Genomic DNA, 22,131 nt, shown 5'->3' on the forward strand with positions numbered 1-22,131 from the left:
TGTCCATTCAGGGAGAGCAGGTCACAAACCCCTGACAGACACCCTGCATCCACACCCAAAGCCTGCAAAGGCAGCCTTGGCCCCCAGAGTGAACTAGGAGATGGCACTGTCATGGGCCCTGAAGCATGAACAGGAGCTCTCCATGGGCTTTTCTACTCTGACCTCATCCAGGACCAGGGCGTGTACAGGGCCTGCGGGTGGCTGCTTGCTGGGGGTCTACTCTGGATCCCCATTCAGCTCTCTCTGCACTGTACCCTGAAGCAGAGCAGCAGACCTCACCAGCAGTGGGGAATCTTCCAGGACATACTTTACCTCCTGCGGCCCACCATTGTGGGCTGCCACCCCCCCCCCAGCTGGGGCTCAGCCAAGTGCCAGCCCCAGCCTTGCTGCCACTTGCACATTCGCCCCGTTGGCTGGCACTACTGTACACAATGGCAGGTGTCTCTAGGCATGAGCCTGGTAGTGCTCTAACTTTGAGGTGGTCCCATCCCCAGGTCTCCAGGTTCCACAGGGACTGAGAAATTTAGGAAGGGGGTGCAATCAGGCATCTTGCCCCAGGTCCAATGCCAGCTCTTAGTGTCTCTGCCTCAATTGGAAGCTGGTGGCTCCACAGCTGGCACCAGGGGGCTCTGCAGGTGGCACCAAGGAGTGAAGGTTGGATCCTCATCCAGTTTAGCAAGGAAGAGTGGCACATTCAGCCAGCACAGGAAGGGCTCTGGGGCAGGGGGGGCAGGCGGGCTACACTCCAAATGTAGGCTCCATTTTGAATCTGCTTCTCTATGCTATGGAAAATCATACCACTGCACCCCAGTTGAATTTCTAACGTGCACCACTTCAAGTGACACTTTTTATGAAGATTGACACACGGATGTCCTGGAGTTCTAACATACAGTCGTCCCCTTCAATTTCAGCAGATACGAGCATCCCGATTTACTGGCTGAAGGTGTGCCTGCAAAGCACAGCACAGTGTTATGCAGGAGGGTCCTCTTTATCTGCATTTAGGACCAGCAGGTTTGACCCACTGCAGGTCCCAAACCTGCAGCTGAGGACCCACTGAGTCCTTCTTTTGGTCTCATCTGGGAGCCTTTCTGAGACCCACAGAGCTTCATTTGTTGCTTCTACTAATAATAATGCTCAGACATCCATGGACTGGCTTTCTCTCTCTCTCTGATTTTGAAACAAAGCCAGGTGAAATAAACTTGCCCAACCTTTTTTTGATTTTTCTTTTTTTCCTCTTTTTTCCTTTCGCTTCAGTGCTTCAGATTTGAATTTGTACTTTAATTTCACCTTCAAAGAGCACCAAAATACAACTAGACTTGATCTCATGCCATATGGTCCAAACACACACTAAACTACAAGGAGTGGCACTAATTATTGGGGTCTGGAAATTCTGTGAACAGAACTGGGTGGCCTACTACTGGAGCCTAGTAGTTCTGGTCTGAGGGTGCAAGGCTCACTTTCCCATGTTTGAACTGGACTAATACATGTTGGTGCTTATGGAGAAGACCTGGGCTGTATTTCCACTACAGCTTTAATCCGCTTTCCATGCTCTTCTTTTCTCCCACTGCATGTTTATAGCAGTGTTTCTGAACCAATAGTACTTGTATCACTTGTACTACCAGTGGTACTTGAAGTGATAACCAGTGGTACTGGGGGGACCCCCCAGATCCCCACTGTCTAGTGGCAAAACCAGCAATACAATGCAACAAGCAGTAGTAGGAGCCTTGGTTTGGTGGGCAGACCTTTCTAAGCACCTGGAGAGAGACTGGTTGACTGATTGTCTGCTGAATGACTCAGTCTTACATCACAAAAGTCAGCAGGGCTGGACTTTGTTTTTGAAATGGATTTGCATTAATGCAATTTTTGCCATCCATGTGAGTTCGGGAATGGAACCCCCAAGAATAATGAGACTCAACCTGTATTACTTTTCAGGATGGAAAACTAAGCTGGTAGTAAAGGGCCCAATCCTATCCAGTTTTACAGTGCCGGGGCAGCCCTGCCAATGGGGCATACACTGCATCCTGTGGGGGGGAGGCAGTCACAGAGGTCTCTTCAAGGTAAGGGAACATTTGTTCCTGTACCTCAGGGCTGCACTGCGGTGGCATCACTGCTGGAACTTGGGTAGCATTTGGCCCTGAATCCTCAATTTAAAGGAATAATAGGAAGGGGTTCCATTAATGCTGAAAGCCCTTTTGATCCCAATGCACAGAAGTAAATACAGGTGCAAAATGCATACAATATTTTGGTTTCAATGGAGCAGGAAGCATCCATTGCTGAAGTCTGTAATCAGGTCTGTTACATGGAGGGCTTGGGCATCATAGTGATGGGTGTGGACCCAACTAGGACAATGACTGAGCAAAGCCCAGTACATAGATTCTAGGAAGTAAGAACAGGACAATTTGGACAAACTTTATTCTTCCAAAAACAAGAAGAATCCAGACAGGTCATCTGCATTTCACACAAACGCTGCAGAAACAGCAGGAATTTTTCTAATATTATTATTTGATGCAAAGAAGGGATTCAGATTTGTTGCAAGACCGAGCAGAAAACTAATTTTAACACTCCTAAGCTGTACAAGGCTTCTCTCTTGAGTGGGTTCCCTGGTGGCTAATAAGATGACCACTCTGACTGAAGGTTTTTTCACACTCCTTGCACATATAGGGTTTCTCCCCTATGTGGGTTCTCTGGTGGCACTTAAGTGTCCCAATCTCTTTGAAGGTCCTTCCACACTCCTGGCACTTGTAGGGTTTCTCCTGTGTGGGTTCTTTGGTGGCACTTAAGTGTTCCACTCTCTTTGAAGGTCTTTCCACACTCATGACACTTATAGGGTTTCTCCCCTGTGTGGGTTCTCTGGTGGCACTTAAGTTTCCCACTCTCTGTGAAGGTCTTTCCACACTCCTGGTACTTATAGGGTTTCTCCCCTGTGCGGGTTCTCTGGTGGCACTTAAGTGTCCCAATCTCTTTGAAGGTCCTTCCACACTCCTGGCACTTGTAGGGTTTCTCCTGTGTGGGTTCTTTGGTGGCACTTAAGTTTCCCACTCTCTTTGAAGGTCTTTCCACACTCCTGGTACTTATAGGGTTTCTCCCCTGTGTGGGTTCTCTGGTGGCACTTAAGTTTCCCACTCTCTGTGAAGGTCTTTCCACACTCCTGGTACTTATAGGGTTTCTCCCCTGTGTGGGTTCTCTGATGGATTATAAGATGACTACTGCGACTGAAGATCTTTCCGCACTCCTGGCACTTATAGGGTTTCCCACTCTCTGTGAAGGTCTTTCCACACTCCTGGTACTTATAGGGTTTCTCCCCTGTGCGGGTCCTCTGATGAATTATAAGATTATCACTCTTACTAAAGGTCTTTCCACAGTCCTGGCACTTGTAGGGTTTCTCCCCAGTATGTGTTCTCTGGTGGCACTGAAGTGCACTACTCCGACTGAAGTCTTTCCACACTCCTGGCACTTATAGGGTTTCTCCCCTGTGTGGGTTCTCAGATGGATTATAAGATGATTACTGTGATTGAAGATCTTTCTGCACTCCTGGCACTCATAGGGTTTCTCCTGTGTGGGTTCTTTGGTGGCACTTAAGTGTTCCACTCTCTTTGAAGGTCTTTCCACACTCATGACACTTATAGGGTTTCTCCCCTGTGTGGGTTCTCTGACGGCACTTAAGTTTCCCACTCTCTTTGAAGGTCCTTCCACACTCCTGGCACTTGTAGGGTTTCTCCTGTGTGGGTTCTTTGGTGGCACTTAAGTGTTCCACTCTCTTTGAAGGTCTTTCCACACTCATGACACTTATAGGGTTTCTCCCCTGTGTGGGTTCTCTGACAGCACTGAAGTTTCCCACTCTCTTTGAAGGTCTTTCCACACTCCTGGCACTCATAGGGTTTCTCCTGTGTGGGTTCTTTGGTGGCACTTAAGTGTTCCACTCTCTTTGAAGGTCTTTCCACACTCATGACACTTATAGGGTTTCTCCCCTGTGTGGGTTCTCTGGTGGCACTTAAGTTTCCCACTCTCTTTGAAGGTCTTTCCACACTCCTGGTACTTATAGGGTTTCTCCCCTGTGTGGGTTCTCTGGTGGCACTTAAGTTTCCCACTCTCTGTGAAGGTCTTTCCACACTCCTGGTACTTATAGGGTTTCTCCCCTGTGTGGGTTCTCTGATGGATTATAAGATGACTACTGCGACTGAAGATCTTTCCGCACTCCTGGCACTTATAGGGTTTCTCCCCTGTGTGGGTTCTCTGGTGGCACTTAAGTTTCCCACTCTCTTTGAAGGTCTTTCCACACTCCTGGCACTTATAGGGTTTCTCCCCTGTGTGGGTTCTCTGATGGATTATAAGATGACTACTGCGACTGAAAATCTTTCCACACTCCTGACACTTATAGGGTTTCTCCCCTGTGTGGGTTCTCTGGTGGCACTTAAGTGCCCCACTCTCACTGAAGGTCTTCCCACACTCCTGGCACTTGTAGCGTTTCTCCCCAGTGCGGGTCCTCTCATGAATTATAAGATTATCACTCTTACTGAAGGTCTTTCCACAGTCCTGGCACTTATAGGGTTTCTCCCCTGTGTGGGTTCTCAGATGGAGTATAAGGCTGTAGCTGTTATTGAAGCTCTTTTCACACTCCTGACACTTATAGGATTTCTCCCCTATGTGGGTTCTCTGGTGGCACTTAAGTGTCCCACTTTCTTTGAAGGTCTTTCCACACTCCTGACACTTATAGGGTTTTTCCCCTTTGTGGGTTCTCTCGTGGCGCTTAAGTGTCCCACTCTCACTGAAAGTCTTTCCACACTCCTGGCACTTATAGGGTTTCTCCCCTGTGTGGGTTCTCAGATGGAGTATAAGGCTGTAGCTGTTACTGAAGCTCTTTCCACACTCCTGACACTTATAGGGTTTCTCCCCTATGTGGGTTCTCTGGTGGCGCTTAAGTGTCCCACTCTCTGTGAAGGTCTTTCCACACTCCTGGCACTTACAGGGTTTCTCCCCTGTGTGGATTCTCTGATGAATTATAAGACTATTCCTCCGATTGAAGGTCTTTCCGCACTCCTGGCACTTATAGGGTTTCTTTCTTCCAATCTGGTCCCAAACTGATGCTGTTGAAAAAAGAAATGAAATGACATAAGAGAGTAAGGAAGAAATGGCATAATTAGGGGCATGTGATGTTCATGACTCCTGGTGACCCTGAGTCCAGGGGAGCGGGGTGTCTAATGCGGATCTGTAAAATGTGGCCGCACCCTCCCGAGGTCCCCACCCCATTACTGTGATATGGATACAAACCAGGCAGCAGGTGCTCAAAGGCAGCCTAATTTTGTCAGTAACTTTGCATTCATGTCCATTCTTTTCGATGGCCAGGTGTCTGTTACGTCACAGAGCCCACCACCTTTCTTCACAGGAATGGGTTTGCTTTCCTTCCCCAGGTACAAGGGCCCTTTGGGGGAGCATGGGCCAGGGCAGAAGAGAGGAATCCTGGGAAGGGAGCGACTGGTGCAAGCACGGAGGCTGGAAAGCAGGGAGAAAGAAGGATGTAGGAAAATTCATCTCTGTAGACCTCTCTTAGGCCTCTGAAGGCTTTGGTGTCCCTCCCATGCCTCCCCTAAAGACTTACAAGAGCAGAAACCCACTCCCAAGCGGGGAAAAGGATTCACTTTCCTCAATTCATTTCTCCTCCTTGACTGAACATCTTTCTGGAAACCCAGGACTGTGCTACCGTTGGCAACCCTGGAGCTAAATCCCTGGATCTGGGGACATTTCTGCCTCCTGCCTAAGAGGGGAGTGGAGGTTTGGAAAGACCCTCCAAGCTCCCTTTGCTCCTATCTCCTTAACTAACTCTGCTGAGCTCACTCCGTGCTCTGTGGGGTAAACTGGGGTGCTGAGCAAGAGGAAAGAAGTGCCTGTCTTGAAGCGCAAGAGTCAGGTAACAACTCCTGCTGTCAACCAACATATCATTCTTCAATATTTGTATTTACCTCCAAGGAGCCCCCTCCCCCACCAAAGCGTATCCTTGGACGTATGCTGACTATTTTGCTGGCAAGTGTCCAAGGAGCGGGTTTGAGCCAGGGTAGGGGATAGGGTCCCTGCATGCACTGCTGGTGCAGAGATCCACCCCTCCTGCCCTGCTCCCCACCCTAATTCACCCTAATTCCCCATCCAAGGCCACGGGGAAGGCTATCAAACCAGGCAGCAGCATCCTCACAGGTGGGTGGAGAGGGATGACCTAAGGCACAGCAAGCAGGTAGTATGAGTTCAACATAGGAGAAATCCGGTAGTCAAAGCCAACAACCGCGACCTCACCTACATGCTCTTGGTCTCCCTCCTGCTTTCCTTCTTGTCCTCCCTTCTGTTCATTGGTCAGCCCCAGAAGGTGACCTGCCTTCTCCGACAAACTGTCTTCAGTGTCATCTTCTCGGTTGCCGTCTCTTCTGTGTTGGCCAAAACAAACACTGTGGTGGCGGCATTCATGGCCACCAAACCAGGGAGCAGGATGAGGAAATGGCTGGGGAAGAGCTTGGCAAATTTCATTGTATTTTCTTCATCCATTGTGTGGGCATCTGCACTGTCTGGCTGGGAACGTCTCCCCCATTCCCAGACTCTGACATACACTCCCAGCTTGGCCACATCATACTGCAGTGTAACGAAGGGAGTGTCGCCATGTTTTACGTTGCCCTTGCGTACATGGGCTTTCTGGCTGCCATCTCCTTCACTGTAGCCTTCCTAGCCAGGAAGCTGCCTGGAGCATTCAATGAAACCAAGTTGATCACCTTCAGCACGCTGGTCTTCTGCACTGTGTGGGTGTCCTTTGTGCCCACCTACCTGAGCACGAAGGGCAAATACATGGTCGCTGTGCAGGTCTTCTCCATCTTGGCTTCCAGTTTTGGGTTACTGGGCTGTATTTTTATACCCAAATGTTACATTATGGTACTGAGGCCTGATCTCAATACCAAGGAACATCTAATTATTAAACTTAAAGGTGCCAACCAAGATGCCATCTAATTTTGAAGACCTGCCTTCTAATTCTGGTTGTGCTTTGCTGTTATTAAATTTAAATCCTTGCTGTGTGAATGAAGCCATTCCCATAGACTATACAAGACACGTCTCCTTCCAAAGAACATAAGAACATAAGAACAGCCCACTGGATCAGGCCATAGGCCCATCTAGTCCAGCTTCCTTTATCTCACAGCGGCCCACCAAATGCCCCAGGGAGCACACCAGATAACAAGAGACCTCATCCTGGTGCCCTCCCTTGCATCTGGCATTCTGACATAACCCATTTCTAAAATCAGGAAGTTGCGCATACACCCCGTAATGGATTTTTCCTCCAGAAACTTGTCCAATCCCCTTTTAAAGGCGTCTAGGCTAGACGCCAGCACCACATCCTGTGGCAAGGAGTTCCACAGACCAACCACACGCTGAGTAAAGAAATATTTTCTTTTGTCTGTCCTAACCCGCCCAACACTCAATTTTAGTGGATGTCCCCTGGTTCTGGTATTATGTGAGAGTGTAAAGAGCATCTCCCTACCCACTCTGTCCATCCCCTGCATAATTTTGTATGTCTCAATCATGTCCCCCCTCAGGCGTCTCTTTTCTAGGCTGAAGAGGCCCAAACGCCGTAGCCTTTCCTCATAAGGAAGGTGCCCGAGCCCAGTAATCATCTTAGTCGCTCTCTTTTGCACCTTTTCCATTTCCACTATGTCTTTTTTGAGATGCGGCGACTAGAACTGGACACAATACTCCAGGTGTGGCCTTACCATAGATTTGTACAACGGCATTATAATACTAGCCGTTTTGTTCTCAATACCCTTCCTAATGATCCCAAGCATAGAATTGGCCTTCTTCACTGCCGCCACACATTGGGTCGACACTTTCATCGACCTGTCCACCACCACCCCAAGATCTCTCTCCTGATCTGTCACAGACAGCTCAGAACCCATCAGCCTATATCTAAAGTTTTGATTTTTTGCCCCAATGTGCATGACTTTACACTTATTGACATTGAAGCGCATCTGCCATTTTGCTGCCCATTCTGCCAGTCTGGAGAGATCCTTCTGGAGCTCCTCACAATCACTTCTGGTCTTCACCACTCGGAAAAGCTTGGTGTCATCTGCAAACTTAGCCACTTCACTGCTCAACCCTGTCTCCAGGTCATTTATGAAGAGGTTGAAAAGCACCGGTCCCAGGACAGATCCTCGGGGCACACCGCTTTTCACCTCTCTCCATTGTGAAAATTGCCCATTGACACCCACTCTCTGCTTCCTGGCCTCCAACCAGTTCTCAATCCATGAGAGGACCTGTCCTCTAATTCCCTGACTGTGGAGTTTTTTTCAGTAGCCTTTGGTGAGGGACCTTGTCAAACGCCTTCTGAAAGTCCAGATATATAATGTCCACGGGTTCTCCCAAATCCACATGCCTAGTGACCTTTTCAAAGAATTCTATAAGGTTCGTGAGGCAAGACTTACCCTTACAGAAGCCATGCTGACTCTCCCTCAGCAAGGCCTGTTCATCTATGTATTTTGAGATCCTATCTTTGATGAGGCATTCCACCATCTTAACCGGTATGGATGTTAGGCTGACCGGCCTATATTTTCCCGGGTCCCCCCTCTTTCCCTTTTTAAAAATAAAAATTTTAAATAAAAATTTAAAAATAGGCGTGACATTTGCTATCCTCCAATCTTCTGGCACCGTGGCCGTTTTGAGGGACAAGTTGCATACCTTAGTCAAGAAATCTGCAACTTCATTCTTCAGTATTCTTCAGTATTCCTGGACATACTCTGTGCAAGAATCTAGTAGACATAAAAGTACAATGCCCGTATGACATTTTTTAAAAATTATATACATTTGTTTATCTATGTAGCCATTTTTGTCCTGGCTTTCTTCCTCCAGAGGGGCACTTAAGGTGGCTTACAACAGAAGATGCAGATCATAATAATGAATAATCATTAATTTTCTTTCCGTCTCTGCAAAAATGCAACATTAATAACCAGCACCAATGAAAAATAAACATTGATCAACAATGTGTTATGCTTATAGAATTCCATGCCAGAGGAAGAGACATTGCCCATCCCTTTCAGGACTGGGCCATTCATTGCTGTGTTCCCAGGGGACTTTGCCCTCTTTACATTCCAAATGTAGCTCATAGATGCCTCCTCAGTGGAATCCTTGTGCTACTAATGCTCCAACCTTAAGTGGGACCTATGGCAGTAGCTCTCACTTTCTGCTACCATAAGCTCTGCTCTAGTAGGGTGAAAGCCATGCCACTTTCATGTACTTTGGAGTCACCAGTACACATGGCTGGAGGTTCCTCACTGATACCAGTGGTTCCTGAACTTCCTGATGGAGCAGGTAAGATGGTGACGAGGAAGGTTCAAGGGAGGATTGGGGCAGGAAGTGGGACCAACATGAGTTGGGTGGGGGAGTATCTCAGAATCAGCAGTGCACACCAGAGTCTTATCTTTGTCTTCCCAACCTGACACTCTCCCCAGACTCTCCGCAGATTAACAGCTGGAATTGGTTATGAGAGCTATACTCCTTGCTGATATGGCAAATATCTCTTCATGGAAAGCATGTGACCTACTTCCTGTTGCCATGCCTCTGTTAGCCTTTTCCTAACTTCATCAGATGCACCAAATTCACTCTCACTATACCCATCACTATATGAGAGAAACATACTACACACTGAACATAAGAAGAGCCCTGCTGGATGAGGCCAAAGGTCCATCTAGTCCAACTTCCTGGATCTCACAGTGGTCCACAAGATGCCTCTGGGAGCACACAAGACAAAGGTGCTTTTTAAAAAGGAAAAACTGTGAACAGCTTTGGTCTGAGCTCCTTCTACATTCTATTTCTCTGGCTCGTTGCCTTAAAGAGAGGAAAAGGCTGTTTCTCCTGCAGACTTCCAGTGCAGGCAGAAGCAGAGCAGAACATGGCCCACAAGCATGCAGAAGCAGGGAAGGCCTCCATCTGATCTCCAGCTGGTTGGGCGCCCGTCACTGCCACCCCCACAGCCAAATGGGCTGGCTTGTTGGCTCCCATTTCAGCCAGCACCAGGGGTGGTATCTAGGCTAGCACCAAGGGTGGACCCTCTTGTTCAGTCCTGAGGAGAGGGGGTTAGGGGGAGCAAAATCCCCAGGGCCTGCGTTTCCAGGGGGCCCAAGGCCATGACGAAACAAACTAAACAGTACAACAAATTTATTACAAAATAAATCTGAGTACTGCAATCTCAGCCTATTCAGGGACACAGTTCCACGACAGCAGTAATTCATGTTCAGTGCACGTCTATTCCCCCAAAGCAGTTTTTTCAAACTGTGCGTCGGGACCCACTAGGTGGGTCACAAGCCAATTTCAGGTGGGTTCCCATTCATTGCAATATTTAATTTTTATTATATTAGACTTGATGTTACTAAGGTATGTGACTGCATGTGGGGAAATGTTACAGATCTGTAACAAGCTACTATGTATATTCTTTTAACAATGATAGTAATTGGAACCTACTCCGGCGTAAGTCTGGGTAGGATTGCAGCCTAGGATTGTGAAAAATTATCCTGCTTGATGATGTCACTTCCAGTCATGACATCACATCCGGTGGGTCTTGACAGATTTTCATTCTCAAAAGTGGGTCCCTGTGCTAAATGTGTGAAAACCACTGCCCCAAAGCATCATGGAGACTGTAGTTTGTGAAGGGTAGCTTTAACACAGTGTTTCTCATAGTTTGTCCTCTGCCGTCCCTCTTTGCATGGTCCAGCTATTGGAAGTACCACCAGGCAAGGCCTAGGAGAGGGGGGTAAAGGGGGTAATTTGTACCTGGGCCCAGGGTCAAAAAGGGGGCCCAGAAATTTCCTGGGATCTGACATTTTCCTATCTATTCAGATTTGCTGTCCGCATGGGATGCTGGGGACACTACCATGAATGTGTGGCTGTGACTACTGGCAAGCCATATATGCTGGGCCAAGGAATGCATAAATGACACTTCTTAACACAGTGTCAAATCTGGGAGGAAACCGGTCTGCTGCAGTAGCTCTTTGGCTTGCAGATCTCCTTTCCATGAAGGAGTGTATAGGAGTTCAGGGACACAGCTGTGGGGCTGCAGTTGCTGCAGGAACGAGCTTTCGTATGCACAGGACACTTTGCATTCTAGTGTGAGTCTAAATACAATGATGCTAATTTTCTGCCTGCTCTTCTATATTTTAAAGATTTTAGAGAGACTTTGGAGTTTGTTTGGTTTTCTGTTATTTCTGTATCTAGCTGCTGATGCCACATGGGTTGGTAGACCTGGGCTCCAAAAACTGTTCCGGCTGCCTCCACCCTCCCCTCTACCCTGCTTTGCCCCTCCCTGTCCCCATTCTGCTCACCTGTCACCATCCTCCCCCACTCTTATGTTCTTATGTTCTGTTTCACCCCTCCCTCTTTGCAAAGGGGCCCCAAAGAAACTTTGTACTCACTGATAACATTCCTCTCAGAGGCCCTGCTACCAGAAGTAACACAAGGACAGTGTCCCAGTACAGTTGCTCCATTATTTTCTGGGCCAGGAAGCAAGCAGAAGCAAGTTGGGGTTGGGCCTGTGTAGAGTGAGTTGCTAGGAGAGACAGACAGTGGGGCCAGCTCCTTCCTTGTTGCATATGTGATCACAAGGTGCTCATGCTTCATTTGGGGGAGAATGACCTGGGCCAGAGGACCTTAAGGCTCCAGGTCCACAAGGATCAGGTCCATTAACAGCTGGGCACCTGGAACAGCGGTCCTTTGGTCAGCCCTTCCCCCCTCCATGGGATTGGAGGTGGGCCAAGGATCCCAAGAGGACAGGTGCTGCATGGCAAAAGCTTAACAAGTATGTGGGGAGGGTGGTTTCTGGACTGGGCAGGGTGGTGATTCACTCCCCAGGTGTGCAGTTTGCCCATTTGGCCTTGTTCAGAAGCATCAGGCTTGTTACCGATAGGAACAGACCTATTTTTATGGGATCTGCAGCAGGAAATTAGGAGTTTTCTCCTTGGTGGGGCAGTGGGGGTTAAATGCTAGGCTAACCTCCCCCTCCCCGTAGCAGGAGTCATGCAGGTTTTGGGTAGGAAGGTTTGAAACCTGGCATCCATTCTGAGGTAGCAGAGTCAAGGGGTGTGTCAGGACCGCTCACACATCACATACCCAGCTTGGTGAAGCTGACTGGCAAGCCCCTTAGCTGGCAATGGCAAGGATGCCATGAGGCTTGGCTGGTGGGCTCTGAGCATGCCCCTGGGGGGGGTTGGGGGTTGACCATGATAAGAATGCCCTGTCAATGATGGGGCATTGCTTTCCCCAACTTAATGCCAGCATTGCCGGGGAGGGCAGGGGTGTTGAATTTTTCCCTGCTGCAGTTTATTGTAGTTGTTTGTTAAATAAAAGTGGCCCCATCAACCCAAACAGACTGTGTCTCGCTTCTTTATTCATGGAGGGATGACGGATGGATGGTGTGTGCAAATGTAAATAGAAATATTAAAAAGGCCGCTTGTCAGCTCTTTTGTTAATAATGAAAGATAAGAGAAGAGTAGGTCCGGTCTCACAAACATGTTTTCTCGATTTGTACACCTGCACATGGAGCTGCAGAGAGCTGAGGATGGTGCAAGTGTGACTCTCGTCCCCTGTAATCATGAAATTAACACTGTGCTTGATTCTTTTTCTCAAGAGATACTTCCAGAGATCACCTTTGAAGCCAATAAGAGAGCAAGTGGGGAGAGAACGTCTTGTCCTGAGTCTGAAAAGTCTGGTCCATAATCTGGTCCTCCTGCACTACTGAGAGCCAGAGTCCAAATTTAGGGGAGGTGGGACTCTGCCCTTGTGAAGTTTTTCCCTTTCAGATTTGTAGCTCTGGCTGGACTTTGTTTTTACTCCTAACAGTTGTTGACAGCCATTCCCAGAATGCTGCTGCTGCTTTTGCTCTCACTAGCAGGACTGTCCCATTCTCCTTGGGGGATGCTGAAGACAAAATGTCCATTCAGCGTGATAAATGATAGAACACCCCCATTTAATTATTACAGGCCAGGAGACTAGCAGATTGGTGGGATCTTCTCAACATCACATTCTAGTCTTGCATCATTTGTTTTCTCCGAGCCACCCTACAGCGGATTTAAAACATAAGTGATCCTGTGGGTGATGAAGTTGCCACTGCTCCCCCTGATTCAGACTCAGAGCTCCTTTATTCCTGTACTATTTTCTATAGTGCCTGGTGTTTGTGCCTGGGAAATCATGTCCTTTTCTGCTGCTCTGCTTCAAAGGAAAGATTTTGTGGGGAGGCAGGAACATGAAGTCACCACTGACCCACTACCTGCCATCTCACAGGCTGGAGAAGTAGAATAACGTCATAAAAACCATAAGGTTTCTTGAGGGGTCGATGGTCAGTGTTTCAGCACTCGCTATGACCCTTGGAGTTTTGAAGGATGGAGCATTTGAAGCTGATTTATTTATTTATTATAAATATATATAAATGTACACAGCTCAAGGTGGTGTACATTGCTGCTTCCCTCCCTGTGAGGTAGGTGAAGCTGAGAGAAAGTGACTGGCCCAAGGACACCCAGGAAGCTTTGTGGCTGAGGGGGGATTTGAAGCTGGAAGTCGACTTCCCAAACCATTACACCAACCAATCTCTCTCTCTCTCTCTCTCTCTCTCTCACACACACACACACACACACACACACACACACACACACACATACACACACACACACAGATGGGGTTGTCAACTATCTCCTCCCAGCAGGGCTATTGTGCCTTGGCAAGTGATCCAACAGACAGCCAGACTGTGCCAGGGATGTCTGGCTGCTCCAGTTGTGTCAAAGTAGGGCCTGATGAGTAAATCAGCAACTTTGCCGAGCAGTAGCAGCAGGGCTCACACTGGTCACTGCAGGCAGAAAGGCTACAGACCTCCCTTGGAGACTGCACATTGACCTCACTTGTGGGACAGAGGCCTATGGCAAGAAAGGAGAAACACTGAAGCTGGGAAAAATTGAAGGCAAAAGTAGAAGGGGACAGCAGAGGATCAGATGGTTAGATAGTGTCACGCAGGCAATGGACATGAATTTGGACACACTCCGGAAATTAATGGTATACAGGGTGGCCTTGCGTTCTGTGCCCAGGGGGTCACAAAAAGTTGGACACGACAATAGTAAATATGTTTGCTGTTCTCACTTTTTTGTTATATTTTCCATAACCAAATGTTTACAATCAATCAATCAATCAACAGTATTTATATACCGCTTTTCAACTAAAAGTTCACAAAGCGGTTTACAGAGAAAAATCACATAACTAAATCGCTTCCTGTCCCAAAAGGGCTCACAATCTAAAAAGATGCAAATGAATACCAGCAGACAGCCACTAGAACAGACTTTGCTGGGGTGAGGTGGGCCAGTTACTCTCCCCCTGCTAAAAAGAGGAGCACCCACTTGAAAAAGTGCCTCTTACCCAATTAGCAGGGGTTAATTTACAGTGAATATTCATATAGTAACAATGTGATCTGCATATTAGTTGCATATTAGAATATGCATATTGTGTTACCAAAAGGGCTGTTTTGTTTAGGGGAATTATTACACTGCCCTGATTGGAACATTAGGATCATAGGCTGGATAAGAAGACGGCGTAATGCAGAGAAATTCCCTTTTGCTTACAGAGGAGACTGAGAGAAAGGTAACTTTCAAGGAAAGATTGTGGTTTGTTACAAAAGAACAAAGGTAAAAATAATGCACATGGAGAAATGGTATTTCCTGGTCCTAATGCTTAAATTCAATGTACCTGCTTTCATGGTGGTTGCGTGTGAAGAGCATTTGGTGCATCCTAGGAAATCAGAAAAAGGAAGGGTTGTAGGGAAGGATTTTAGGGGTCCCTGCTCTGCCAACCCCAGCTGCTAACTAAAGATGGGGAGAGAAGGGGAGAAAAAAGGGGAGGGAAGAAGCGAAAGAGTTCAAGGTGCAAGAAAGCTACCTATCCTGTAGAGCAGTGGAAGGGGGGGGGGGGTCCTGTGGAGAGGACCCTCTGACACAACACAAATGTGTTGGGCCTTGGAGAGAGAGAGAGAGCATGTGAGAGGAAGCCCTCTCTTAAAAGGGGTTGGGAGACAGTGCTGAGCTGGATGGTAGTGTGATTGCTAACACAAGGCTGGGTGCTTGGAGTATGTATACATTTGAATCTGCATGACTGAATAAACTCTGCCTTTCAAGTGCTCCTGTTTCAAAAGAGGCCTGTCACGTAGCACTGTGCTCAAGAAAGACAACCCTGCTGTTCTCTGGGCATGCAGAGCAATCATGCTGTTTTTGTAGACAACTCAGTGCCCAATCCTATACGGCACAAACACTGCCGAAACTAGTGATCTGGTAACAGAGTTCCGGCAACACTGACTGGTCCTGCCCTCTGCCTGTCCCGCTCCCTTCCCTGCCACAACTCCTCCCCACCCTCTACCCGTCCTCTAACTGCCTCCTTCTGCCCCATAACACCTCCTCCACAGCTCCCCCCAAACCCCCACTCACCCCCACAACACCACTTTCAGTTCTTAATTTTGGATAACACTGAACTCCCCACCAAAATCAAACCTTTTTTGACTGCCTCTGGCAATGACAGATTTGTGGTGCTTTCAGTGTGTTGTCTCCTGTTGCAAATCCGGCCTCCTGATTTCCTTGGGGCGTTGTAATGCTGCAAATCCAAGCTTTGCTACAGTGGTGTTGAGCACTGTCAGATGCACACAGTTGGACTAGATGCTCCTTGGCCTGATCCAGAAGGGCTCCTCCTGTGCACTTACATAATATTTTGAAAAGCACTTTTTAAAATCACACAGAGCCCCATCCTATGCATGTCTACTCAGAAGTAAGTCCCAGTATAATCAATGGGACTTACTCCCAAGAAAGTGTGGATAGGATTGCAGCCAATGTTTCACAAATAGTAAATTAAGAGCACAATCCTATACATATCTACTCAGAAGTAAGTCTCATTGTATCCAATGGTGCTTACTCCCAGGAAATTGTTCTAGGATTGCAGCCTAAATTAATTAATTAAGAGCACAATCCTAACCCACTTTCCAGCACTGGCATAGCTGTGCCAGTGAGGTATTTGCTGCATCCTGCAGTTGGGGGGCAGTCATGGAGGCCTCCTCAAGGCCTCCTCCTGTTCCCTTTCCTTGGACCTGCATTGTCCTTTCCTTGGTACTGGAAAGTTGGTTAGGACTGTGGCCTAAATCAACATGGAGGGGCACCAGAATGTTAGGGACTCGGCTCAGGTGACAGATGGTCTAGGTATGCCACTGCTGTCTAGCATACTTCTAGGCCATTGTCAGAAATGGACTTAGACCCAGAAGACCCAGGTTCAAATCCACCCTCATCCACAAAGCTTCCTGGGTGACCTTACACCAGTCACTTTCTCTCAGCCTCACCTACCTCACAGGGTTGTTGTGAGGACAAAAGGAGCAGCTGTGTATATCGCCCTGAACTCTTTGGAGGATGAGTGGTATAAAAAAGTGAAAATGCATGCATACATACATACATACATGATGTGCTGGCTGCGTGGCAGTGACCTTCTGGGATCCACCCAGCTCTGTGAAAGCATAGGGGGCAGACCACGGGAGGGGAAGGGAGAGGGTTGGTGCATTTCACCAGAGGAACTGGGGGCGATGAAGGGGAGGGGGGTGGATCTGGCAGCAATAGCACAAGCCAGATCGTATTTCCTCTTTATAAATCTCCCTGCCCTTTTCTCTCCTGTATTGCAACCTACACAGGGACAGAACTGCACACACTTTAGTGATGTGCCAAGCCTCCAAAAAGAGACAACAACTGGATCTTCTGATTTTGGAGGAATCGGTGAAGGATGTTTGGTGAGGAGGCCTGAGACTGATCTTGAGTCTCCATTAAAAAGGAATTGGAAAAACAGACTCAACCCATACACGTGTGGAGCCTGGCAAAGAGGCCCCTGCTTATCATGGTCGTGTTCTTCCAAGATTACTCTAAATATTCTTGTCTGAAATCCTGAATTTGCTGTGTATTCCTCCCACTTCCCCGATTCATGAATCTGTAATGCTGTGATCTGTGGCATTCCTGGAGAGGGGGCAAAACACTAAGTTTTTTTCAGGAGCAGTGACACCTATGAAAATCGCCCTCCCCGCATTCAGAGCCAGTGCTGGCTGCAAAAGCCTTTGCTTTCAAAGCTGCAACTGGCTCTGAAGGCAGGGGGTGCTTTACACAGGCATCACTGCTCCTGAAAAAAAGTTTAGTGTTTTGCCCTCTCTCCAGGAACACCACTGATCCCTATGCTCTTTGCACCTTCATATTCTCTATCCCCAGGAATTATGCAACAGAACAACTGATTGAACTGTTCAGTTCAGGTTGCATCTCTTGCCTGAGGCCAGAACTGGGTGTTGTGTGAATCACCTGGCCACTGCCCAAATCAACAGCCCTGTTCCTCCTCAGTCACTGCCCAGCAATGGAGAGTGCAAAACTCATCAGCATCATAGTGCTGCTCCAAAAAGATATTTTGTTCTAAGGTGTAACAATTAACTTCATGGAACACTGTGTTTCATCCCAGGAGAATTGAGCATCCTGTCTTCTTACCCTACCCAATACCTGCTTCCCTGCTGAAAATTGATTGAAATTGCACACCTGCCTAGATGTACCTGTGACCTATAGACAGACCACAATTTCTGTCATGTTCTCCTTGGTAATCACAATGCTGATCTATAAGATGCTTCTACGTGCTTTATTTGCATTGATCTTCTGGGTGGTGGGTGGGTAAGTAGAGGAATATAAAGGGCTGCAGACAGAAAAGAGGGTCATGGTAGAGTTGGGAGGAGGTGTCAGTGGGACATGCTTTACACCCACGGAGTGATACGGATAGACTGTACGTGACTCGAAAATCTGGCGGCAGAGGGCTTTTGCAAACAGCGGAGGAAGAGAAACATGCATTGGCTGATTATATAAAAGAGAGTCAGGAACAAGCACTGGTTGAAGTAAAGACTAGGAACTTACTAAAAGCTAAGCAAACGAAACAAGAGTATAAGAAAAATGCTATAAAAATAAGAACTGAAAACTGGCACAATAAACCGTTGCATGGCCAATATATGGAAAAGAGCAAAGACAAAATAGATATTGAAAAAGCCTGGTTATGGATAATATCTGGAAGTTTAAAGAAAGAAAGAGAATCACTAATATTAGTATCCCAAGAGCAGGCTGTTCGAACAAATGCAGCAAAGGTCAGAACTGAAAAATCATCAAATGATGCAAAATGCAGATTGTGCAAAGAAGCTGAAGAAACAATTGACTATATACTAAGGGAGCAATCCTGGGTCATCCTTGGGCCAGCACAAGCCCATTTCCATGATATCACTCTCATCCCTAATAAACACAAGGGTATTGTTCTTGAAATACTTTCAAGAAATCATTCAAGAACCAGGCGGGTTCCCTGTGAATCTTTCGAAATACGGTGCCTGACATGATGCGCACACAGACTCGAGACAGACACTGATGGTTTGGATGCCTGTTTATTACTCCATTTAAGCTATTTCAACACCAAACACTCCTTCAAGAAAGCATCAGAAGCAGGACTGTAGACATCAAATGGTGCGACGAGCATCTTTCAGTATGTCTTATATTATGCGGTCTTATAATTTTACAAAGGCCTTTTTCATTTTTCTGAGGCCCTATAATTACAAAGATCGGTTGTGCAGCAGGTAAATATTTTTCTTATTGGATGATTTTGTCTAAGTTCCATTTCCTGATATGTATTGCACATCTCAATACGGCGAATTGCGTTTCCATACGTTAGTGATTTAGCTGTGGAGGGAAAAGACAAGAGAATAGTGAAACTTTGCCAGTTGCCAGAGTCTCACCACAGTGGGGTAGGGTTCAAGAACCACAAGTTCAACTCTCTCTTGGGCATATGGGACAATCACCCACTTCTTGCTAGACCATTCAGTGTAGACCATACTGAGTACTGCCTCGGGAGAAGGAGGCTTTGTGTAATCCAAAATCATGTTGAAAAGCATATTTTCTTAAAACCTTTTGGTTTAAGGTCAGGAAATAGGGAGTTGCTTCTGATGTCCCCTCAAACCCTCCTAATTATTGGAAATTGATGTGATGCACGTAGTTTCCATGTTGTGCAATCAGTAAAGCCTTTCAAGTGTCTTGAATATTGTGCAGGCTTCACAGCTGCTCCCCCCTCCCCCCAGTAGTCAGCACACACTCCATTGGCATTCCTGCATCAACAGGTAGAAGTAATTAGGTAGGATTGGGCTGTGAACACCCTGGTAGAAATCAACTAGAGCAGGGGTGCCCAAACCCTGGCCCTGGGACCACTTGTGGCCCTCAAGGCCTCTCAATGCAGCCCTCAGGAAGCCCCCAGTCTCCAATGAGCCTCTGGCCCTCTGGAGATTTGTTGGAGCCCGCACTATCCTGATGCAACTGCTTTACCTCTTGTGTGAGCTGTGCGATGAGGGCTTCCTCCACTGCTTGCTGTTTCATGTCTCTGATGCAGTAGCAGCAGCAAAGGAAAGGCCAGCCTTGCTTTGTGCAAGGCCTTTTATTGGCCTTGAGCTATTTCAAGACCTTCATTCATTCATATAAGTTCATCTTTAATAAATTCATTTATGTAAACTTATGTAAATTTATTCAAATTTTAAATGTAAATTAATTCTTTTTTTCCTCGGCCCCCGACACAGTGTCAGAGAGATTATGTGGCCCTCCTGCCAAAAACTTTGGATAACCCTGTACTAGAGCAATGCCCAAAATCGTTTGTCACAAATGTATAAGTAAGAAAATGTGCCATCAAAACCAATTTATACCCAAGCATAGCTAGACTGTAAGCCCAATGGGGCAGGAAACTGTTTTCTGCTGCTTCAAATTCTTTCCCCTTCAGTTTTGAAAAGTAGACTCCTGGAGAGGTTTTATAACACTGGTTCCCAACCCCCATGGTCTGAGAAACAGTGGTGGTCTGTGAGACCCTGAGAAGTGGTCCATGAAGTCTCAGGAAAAAAAATCTGTTTTATTGCTTCCAGCAAGGAATCCCCCATGGACCACCCGAGAGGCTGGTCTGCTTTTGCTGACAGCAGCAAACCACAAATCTTCTCTAGTAATAATAAATCTCTAATAAATCTTTTCTAATTACAGGCAGCCTGTGTTATCTGCAGGTTAGTACCTGCAGATTTCTTCATTCATGATTCCCCAAACCTGTGGTGAGGGCCAGCCTGGAGCCTCCAGAGGTTAGGGGAACGGTGTTCCTCTTGCCTCCAGAGGCTCTTCTGAAGCCTGCAGAGGCTATGTACCTCCACCTGCGGCCTCTGCAAGCTTCAGAAGAGCCTCCAGGCCAATTGGAGCTCGGCTCCAGTCGGGTTCGGGCTGGGGTGCAGGTTTCCTTAATCATGGGAGTTCCAGGAATGCTTAATGAAGGCTGCCTGTATTACAAATTTGAATGCATTGTTGTGTGTGTGTGGGTGAGGCGGGGGTTGCATGTAGTCCATGACAATTCCAGTTTTTGCCTCAGTGGTCCGTGGTCTCCTAAAATTTGAGAACCTCTATTTTAAAGGAGCATCTTGTGAATACTAAATCGACCTTTATATCTATGGCAGTGGGGATAAGTTTTAAAAATACTATACTTACTGCCATTGGTACTTAGTCGAACTACTAACAGACAGACTTCAAAATCATAAACTTCTTTCACTATTCTGTAAGTACCATCCAGAAACATATAGCATCTTCCTTCTGAGAGAGAGAGAGAGAGAGAGGATATGATCAGAGACCACTTCATTGTTCCATGCCACCAATGATAACCAAACTCAGTCCTTTCAATGCCCAGGCCAAGCATCAGCAACCACCAGTGCTGGCTGGTGCTGGGCTACCACTGGGCGGGCACCCAAGCTCCACTGCTTGGCAGTCGCACGGACCACTGAGCAGCGGAGAGGTGAGTGGGGGCATGGGGGGAGGCGGGGCAGAGGGCAGGGAGAGGCTGGGGAGGAGGCGTGCCGGGGGAGGGAGTAGGGAGGGAGGAGCTCCACCGGATCCAGTGCCTTTGTGTTGGGCTCACCACCTGACATGAACGCTCTTCGTTCACCAACAACATTTTCAATGGCGGTGAATCAAGTAGCCCCATTGCAGGGCTATTCCATTTACCCAGGGGAAGGAGACGAAAGTCCCCTTCTCCAGGGGAGCCACCGGCAGCTGCCTGAGGCACGCAGGATATGCAATGGCAGCCATTTTCGGCACCGCCACAGCTGCCCACTCTGGTTAGCTCAGGATTGGGCTGTTTTAGTCAGTCAGTCAGTCAAAGCAAAGAGGTGGCCAAGTTCACTGATGGCACTAAAGGCGAGAGATCCTGGGGTGCTGCTGCACAGCTCAATGATATTGTCAACCCCGTAAGTGGACAGGGTGAGCGGATAGATGTCCTAACCACAAAAGAGGACAAGGCACCCCAAATGTGTCCAAATGTAGGACGTCCAATAAAAACGTAAGACATGACAAAATAAAAGCTAAAAATATTTAAACTATATTACATATACAAGCCGTCCCTTGTTATCCGCTGCAGTTTCGTTCCAGAACCCCTAGTGGATAAACAAAATCCGTGGATAAAAAAACAGTAGAAAAATAGATTAAGGGCACAATCCTAACCAGGTCTACTCAGAGGTCAGTCCTATTTTGTTCAGTGGGGCTTATTCTCAGGAAAGTATGGTTAGGATTGCAGCCTTAAAGACCCACTTCCAGGTTTCTTGCCCCTCCATTGGAATAAGGTTGAGCCTCAACACCTGCAGGCGTTTGATTCTGGGACTCCCTGCTGATACCATAAAATATGTTAAATAAAAGCAGTTTGAAAAAATGAAAAAGTGCATCCCTTTACAATTGTGGTTTAAAAACAGAGGCAGTCAGCAATTAGAAATGCACAGAACCCCTTGCCTTTGCCTGGCTCAGCTGAAGGATGGAATGATTGCCTGCATGCTTGGCTCTCCACAACAGTAAGAAAAGCAGTTTTTTAAACTGTGATTTGAAAGGGATGCATTTTTCCCCTTCTCCAGGGATCATCACTTTCCTTTTCATATGCAGTGGACATTCGTGTTGAGACCGTGTATAACAATGTTGGACCTGTAAGTTATTACATAGAACTTATTACAGGTCATGCCTCATTAACCACTGGGGTTCTGTTCTGGAACCTCCAGTAGATTAAAAAAAA

The 22,131-nt window shown here is 47.2% G+C and overlaps 1 pseudogene; it reads right to left on the bottom strand.

The window, feature by feature from the left end:
* Positions 1 to 2,694: 2,694 nt before the first annotated feature.
* LOC136641262 (zinc finger protein 91-like) lies at positions 2,695 to 6,848 on the bottom strand (annotated as a pseudogene).
* Positions 6,849 to 22,131: the final 15,283 nt, after the last annotated feature.

The sequence above is a fragment of the Tiliqua scincoides genome, chromosome 2 (genome assembly GCF_035046505.1).
Source record: "Tiliqua scincoides isolate rTilSci1 chromosome 2, rTilSci1.hap2, whole genome shotgun sequence".
NCBI lineage: Eukaryota > Metazoa > Chordata > Lepidosauria > Squamata > Scincidae > Tiliqua > Tiliqua scincoides.